The sequence below is a fragment of the Rhinatrema bivittatum genome, chromosome 2 (genome assembly GCF_901001135.1).
Source record: "Rhinatrema bivittatum chromosome 2, aRhiBiv1.1, whole genome shotgun sequence".
Classification (NCBI taxonomy): Eukaryota; Metazoa; Chordata; class Amphibia; order Gymnophiona; family Rhinatrematidae; genus Rhinatrema; species Rhinatrema bivittatum.
In genome coordinates this window covers 54,568,184-54,575,594 of record NC_042616.1, presented here as the reverse complement: position 1 = coordinate 54,575,594, position 7,411 = coordinate 54,568,184, and positions in this window count along the sequence as shown.

The following is a 7,411-nucleotide window of genomic DNA, read 5'->3' as shown; positions in this document are numbered from 1 at the left end:
CCGCGGACTTTACTGTATCTGCCCGTGGGAGAGGAGCTGAAAGAGGAAATCCTAGCTGGGAAAGAAGGAGAGGAGTAGACACAGGCTGTAAGAGCGAGAGGAACTAGGTGAGGGGCTGAGAGGGGGACATGCATTGTGAGGAGGAGGAGGAGAGATGAGACAGGGGCAGCGATAAGAGGAGCTGGGTTGAAAGATTAACCGAATTGAATTTGAGAGGGGGAGAGAGGTGAAGAGGACTGGGAAAGGAGCTGTGTGGGATAGAGAAGGGGGGGGGGGCTAATAGGGGAGGTAAACCAAGAGAAGGGTTGTGAAGAGAGGGGATGCTGGTGAAGAGGATTGAAAGGCTGAAGAGTGAGGAAAGAAAGCGGCAAGAGATGAGCTCTGGAGGGACAGCCAGTGGGGACAGAAAGATACACATGTGATAAAAGAAACGGGAGACCAGAAAAGGAGTGAGGAGACAGAGAGAGGACACTTAAGAGAAAGCCAAGAGACAGATTACAGATTCAAACTGCAGACACAAAGGTTGGCAAATTGTTTATTTGAAATTAGGTGAAGATTTCTGTGCCAACTGGGCAGGGTCAGGTGGAGGCTGCCCTTCGCTTCCAGCCCTGTAGTCCCCGGCCATAATAAGATATTATATGCTGGAAGGGTGGGGGAGGGGAGGCTGTAAATCTCTCCTCTGCTCCTTGGCAGCTCCCAAGTTAAGAAACCATTCCCCTTGTTCACAACATTTTTTATAAAAAAATAATTCCTTTGTTACATCCCTGCAAGAGAGCTAACCTCTGTTCATAGACCCTTTCACCCCAACTTTACCCACTGGCAGCAGCTCCAGCACAGCGCTTCTTCCTGCTGGTGGCAGTGGCTCCAACACTGTGTTCCCTTCTTTAACTACAGCGCAGTTAAATCACAAGCGGACTGTGATACATTACAGGAGGACCTTGCGAGACTGGAAGATTGGGCATCCAAATGGCAGATGAAATTTAATGTGGACAAGTGCAAGGTGATGCACATAGGGAAAAATAACCCTTGCTGTAGAACACAATCGGGCCGATACAGTAAAGCGCGGCCGCGGTTACCCTGTATCTAACCCGCTTTGGACGCACAATTTGGACGCGTAAGGCGAACCCGCGATTCAGTATCCAGTTTTACGCGTCCTTACCGCATATATATGATATGTTAATGATCGATTTAGCTATTCCCTCCGATACAGTAACGTGCGCCCAGATTATCGCCTTTTTAACCAGCTTATTTGCCGCGTCTTTAACCTGCATATTTACCGCCTACCCTGACCCTGGCGTTAGTGTGGTGTTCAATCAGCTTCCTGCTGCCTTGAGCACCCAGCTGTACGTCCAAGCCGCGACCTCGGACGACCGGCAACCCCTGCGTGCTGAGCCCGCGCTCCAGCATCTCCAGCCACAGCTCCCGCAGCTCCAGGGGCTCCCTGAGCGCGTACTCAGAGCCACCGCTGTCCTTGCCCCGCGCCTCCCTGCTGGGCTCCGGGTTGCCGGAAGAGCCCGTCCCGCCCGACTTCGGGGACACGTGCCAGCACAAGCTGCTGCCGCCGCCGCCCCCCATCCCAACCGAGGATCGGCCACGCTGCACAAGTTCCAGCTCCCCTACCAGGTGACTCCGTGCAGGGAGAGCGGACCCAGCCAGATGTTCATGGACCTTCCCGCTGCCTTGAGCGCCCGGCTGGATGTCCAAGCCGCGACCTCTGACGTCCGGCTTGGACATCCAGCCGGGCGCTCAAGGCAGCAGGAAGGTCCATGAACGGACGCAGCGACCTGACCGGCTACGACAGCGGCAGAAAGCCCAGCAGCAACTGGACCCGCGGCATCAGCATCGGCCAGGACCAGCGGCACGGCGCGGCTGGTGGATCTGAGTTGGTGGCAGGAGGGGGAGGCTCGGGACCTGCACTGTAAAAAAAAAATAAATAAATAAATACAATCTCGGGCTTTTTTTTTTGGAGGTGCGATGCACTTTCTGAGGGGCCAGGAAGTGGGTTGGCCCGCCGGCCCCTCGGCCTGACCATGCTGCTGTCACTGCGCCAGCCCAGCGCGGGAAGAGAGGCCCTGGCGGGAGAGAGCGAGCCGCACATGCGATCGCTTCTGGCAGGGGGGGGGGGGGGGGGGGGAGGGGGGCCGCAGCGGGCACAGGATCACGGCTCTGAACTAACTTCGCCCGGGAATGGAGCCCCTCTGCTGAGCTTCCTGTCGGCGCCTGGATTAAGGACCCCCTCCCCCAGCCTGTCCATGGGGCTTCTTCTGGAACGGAGGAGCCCGTCCCGCCCGTCTTCGGGGACGCGTGCTGGCACAAGTTGCCGCCCCGGCTGGTGCAGCCACCGCCGCCCCCCATCCCGACCGAGGATCGGCCACGCTGCACAAGTTCCAGCTCCCCCACCAGGTGACTCCGTGCAGGGAGAGCGGACCCAGCCAGGCGGAGAGGAGGTTGGAAGCCTTGACCCTGGAACTGGAGAAGGAACTGGAGCCGCACATGAAGAAAGAGTATTTCGGTGAGTAACTAGTGTGTGGTACTTACTTCAGTGCGGACAAACGTTCATGGACCTTCCCGCTGCCCTGAGCGCCCGGCTGGACTTCCAAGCCGCGACCTCGGACGTCCGGCTTGGACGTCCAGCCGGGCGCTCAAGGCAGCGGGGTCTGTAGGAAAGAACCATCCACTTACCTGGTGGAATGACATTTCAAATGACAGGTACCAGTGCACCCTGGATACTGTATAGGCGCTGTATACTGCTGTATACAGTAAGATGGATTGCGCACGCCTACCGCTTCATTGACACGCTTTGGACACCACTTGGATTTGCGTCTAATTTGAATACTGAATCGAGCGGTATGTGAATATGCGCGTGGCAAACAAGGGTGCGCCCGGCACTGCCACACTCTTTCTTACGCATCCTTACAGTATCGGCCCGAATGTTAGGTTCCATATTAGGAGCTACCACCCAGGAAAAAGATCTAGGCATCATAGTGGATAATACTTTAAAATTGTCGGCTCAGTGTGCTGCAGCAGTCAAAAAAAAGCAAACAGAATCGGGCCGATACAGAAAAAAGTGCAGGAGAGCCGGCGAGCGCCCGCTCTCCTGTGCGTGCGATTTAGTATTGGCCCGCATGCAAATGAGGGCCCACGGTAAAAAGAGGCGCTAAGGACACTAGTGCGTCCCTAGCGCCTTTTTGACAGGAGCGGCGGCTGTCAGCGGGTTTGAGAGCCAATGCTCAATTTTGCCAACGTTCGTTCTCGAGCCCGCTGACAGCCACGGGTTCGGAAAACGGACGCCAGCTAAATTGAGCATCCATTTTCTGACCTGCGGGCCACAGGTCAAAAATTTTTGATTTTTTTTTAATTTTGGGGCCTCCGACTTAATATCGCTATGATATTAAGTCGGAGGGTATTCAGAAAAGCAGTTTTTTCTGCTTTTCTGTACACTTTCCCGGTGCTGGCAGGTGTTAATTTCTGAAAGTAAAATGTGTGGCTTGGCTGCACATTTTACTTTCTGTATCGCGCGGGAATAACTAATAGGGCCATCAACATGCATTTGCATGTTGCGGGCACTATTAGTTTTGGGGGGGTTGGCTGCGCGTTTTCGCGCAGCCAACCCCCAAACCTGCGCGTCCAAACCCGGGCTAACAGTGAGCTCCACCGGAGCGCACTGTACTGTATCAGCCCGAATGTTAGGAATTATTAGGAAGGGAATGGTGAATAAAATGGAAAATGTCATAATGCCTCTGTATCGCTCCATGGTGAGACCACACCTTGAATACTGTGTACAATTCTGGTCACCGCATCTCAAAAAAGATATAGTTGCAATGGAGAAGGTACAGAGAAGGGCTACCAAAATGATAAAGGGGATGGAACAGCTCCCCTATGAGGAAAGGCTGAAGAGGTTAGGGCTGTTCAGCTTGGAGAAGAGATGGCTGAGGGGGGATATGATAGAGGTCTTTAAGATCATGAGAGGTCTAGAATGAGTAGATGTGACTCGGTTATTTACACTTTTGAATAATAGAAGGACAAGGGGGCACTCCATGAAGTTAGCAAGTAGCACATTTAAGACTAATCGGAGAAAATTCTTTTTCACTCAACCCACAATTAAGCTCTGGAATTAGTTTCCAGAGGATGTGGTTAGTGCAGTTAGTGTAGCTGGGTTCAAAAAAGGTTTGGATAAGTTCTTGGAGGAGAAGTCCATTAACTGATATTAATCAAGTTGACTTAGGAAATAGCCACTGCTATTAATTGCATCAGTAGCATGGGATCTTCTTGGTGTTTGGGTAATTGCCAGGTTCTTGTGGCCTGGTTTTGGCCTCTGTTGGAAACAGGATGCTGGGCTTTTTGGACTCTTGGTCTGACCCAGCATGGCAAGTTCTTATGTAGTATTGCCTTGGGCACAGCCTTTCTCTGTGCCTTTCACTGGCGGGGAGGTTTTCCGCCCCCAACATTTTGGCGCCCTAGGCAACCACCTGGTTTGCCTAATGGAAGCTCCGGCCCTGTCGGGGAGTGGGGGGAGAGGTGCTGCAGGGAAGGGTGGAGGCAGGAGCAATTCCCGGAAGAGCTGAGCTCTCTCTTGGGGATGGCAAAGCAAGGAAGTGATCCAAGCCTGTGCAGGAGGAGGAGGCAGCATCACAAACGGAAAAGGTGAGCCGAGCCTGCCAATAAAGGGCAGTGCAAGGTGCTGAGCAGGGGGTGAGGCTTGGGGAGCAGTGAAGGGATGGGTAAACCAAGTCTGCAGGGGAGGGGAGCTGGCTAAGGTGGGCTGCACAGTGATGGGAAAAGAAAGTGGTTGGGGAACAGAGGACAGGTCAAGAGGGAAATGAGGATCAGAGCAGGCTAAGCGGGATATAGGAAGTGGAACAAGCAGAGAATAATTAAATCCCTGCCCCCAAATATAAAAGTAAAAAATATACCCATCCAAGCCGGGGGGACGACGGGGGACTTAAAAAAGTAAGGAGGGAACAAGAAGGGGAGGTGGAAATGAGGATAAGACGGAAAGAGGGGTGGGGGAAAGATTAGGAGAATGTGAGAAAAGTGGTGGGAGGGGAGAGAGACTGTCAGGTGGCTGGGCTGCGGGGGGGGGGGGGGGGGGGGAAATGAGCAGAGGATGGAGAGAAGAATGACTGGTAGGGGACTCTGGAGATTCCCGAGCTTTTGTTTTGGCTGGGTGACTCTTCCACATTACCTGCTCCTCTCTGGTCATTACGATACAGGCCGGTCAGTCACACTCGGGACCCGCGGTGGGCTGGTTTTGCTTGGGGGGAGGGCTGTAATTTGTGTTGCGCCCTTCAGCGTCCCCAGTCATTGTCAAAAGTTGGCTCCTATGGCACTATCTGGCTGCAGCTGAATGAAAATACCCCCAAGAGTAGCAAACCATAGCTGCTGCTGCTGCTTTTTTTTTTTTTTAAAGCACTCTCTTTTAGTAAAAACAAAACAAAAATGTTTATTTAACAGGAAACCCAGTAAATGCCCGTGAGCACGCGCCTACATAAGACCTTGATGTCAACCCAAGATCCCCTTCCGTCTGTCCCTAAAAAGGCCAAACTGGCCAAAACCAAACGAGCCTTCTCCTACAATCCCCATCACCTAAAGATATTTATTCACCACGAAAGACTTGGCTATTCTGTCAGGTATTTGGCGATCATGCGTCCACCTTTTTCAGAGTAATTTTATTTGATTGATCATTTGTCTGAAATCTTAAGGTTTTATGAGAATAATTTATTTAGGGTAATGTAAACTGTATCAGTAATATAAGTTTAATATTAAGATTTTAATTTTCTCCTGGGAATTATACGAATTCTAATTCTGTAGGTGTATTGCATTTATTTTTATTCCACTTTATGTTTTTTAGGGTTTTTTTAAAATTATTTATTTATTTATTTAACATTTTTCTATACCGACATTCGCACGAGACATCACATCGGTTTCCAGACAACAGCAAATTCAGCCAACAGGGCTTTACATTGTAACTGATATTATAACTGGGGGGGAGGGGAGGGAAGGGGCAGGGCAGTAACTTGGAACTATATGAGTATGCTGGGAACAGAGGAGGGGAATAAGGGGGTTTATTTACAAAAAGCAGGAGTTATGTACATTCTATATACATTCTATTATGTACATTCAATATACAAGGTGAGGGAGTGGAGGGGGGGCTAGGTTAGGGAGGGATGGGAGGTTGGGGGGTAAGGAAGGGGTAGGGGGTGGAGAGAGTCTGGGTGTGAGGTAGAGTGGATTAGAGGAGGGGTGTGTGTGTGTGGGGGGGGGGAGAATGGAACTGGGATGGCAGATTAAGAGTAGGCGTGCGTGAAAAGCCATGTTTTAAGTTTCTGTCTAAATTTCTTTGGACAGATCTCAAGGCGTAGACTGGTGGGCATTGAGTTCCATAGCTTGGGGCCAGCTAAGGAGATGGAGCGTTGTTTGGTGGAAGCGAGGTGGGATAGTTTGAGTGTAGGAGTGGGTATTGTTGCAAGGTATGGTGATCTGGTTGGTCTTGATGTCGTACGAAGGTGGAGGGTGTCAGAGAACCAATGCATGTTTGGGTTGTGGATGGCTTTGTGTATGAGAGTTAGAGTCTTAAAGATGATTCTAGAGGATATGGGGAGCCAATGTAGTTGTTTAAGAATGGGCGTGATGTGATCGTTTCTGCGTGTGCCTGTTAGTATGCGCGCAGCTGCATTTAGGAGAAGCTGCAAGGGGGTTGTGGTATTTTTGGGAAGGCCTAGTAAGATGGCGTTTGCGTAATCTATTTTGGATAGGATGAGTGCCTGAAGCACAGTTCTGAAGTCGCTGGGATGCAGGAGTGGTTTTAGTTTTTTGAGTGTGTGTAGTTTGAAATAGCATTCCTTAAGGGTGGTGTTGATGAATTTTTGCAGGCTGAATTGGGTGTCAAGAATTACTCCAAGGTCTCTTACGTGTTGAGCGAAGTCTGGGAGGGGGTGCAGAGAGCTGACATTGGTGGGTGAGGGATTGAGTTGTTGGGGGGCGATGATCATTAGTTCAGTTTTATTAGTGTTTAGCGCTAGGTTGAGTTGTGTGAGAAGGCTGTTGATGGCGGAGAGGGCACTTTCCCATTTTAGGAGGGCATTGGGTAGTGAGTCTGTGATGGGAATGAGGACTTGTACATCGTCGGCGTAAACAAAATGTGGGAGACCAAGTTTCAGAAGGAGGTGGCAGAGGGGTAGGAGGTATATGTTAAATAGGGTTGAAGATAGGGAAGAGCCTTGGGGTACTCCGCATGTGATATTGATGGGTTTGGATTCATGCTTTCCGATTTTGACTTTGAAGTGTCTGTCATTAATGAAGGATTTGAACCATAGGAGGGGGATTCCTGAGATTCCAATTTCAGTCAGCCTGTCGATTAGTATGGAGTGATTGATGGTGTCGAAGGCTGCTGATATGTCTAGTAGGGCTA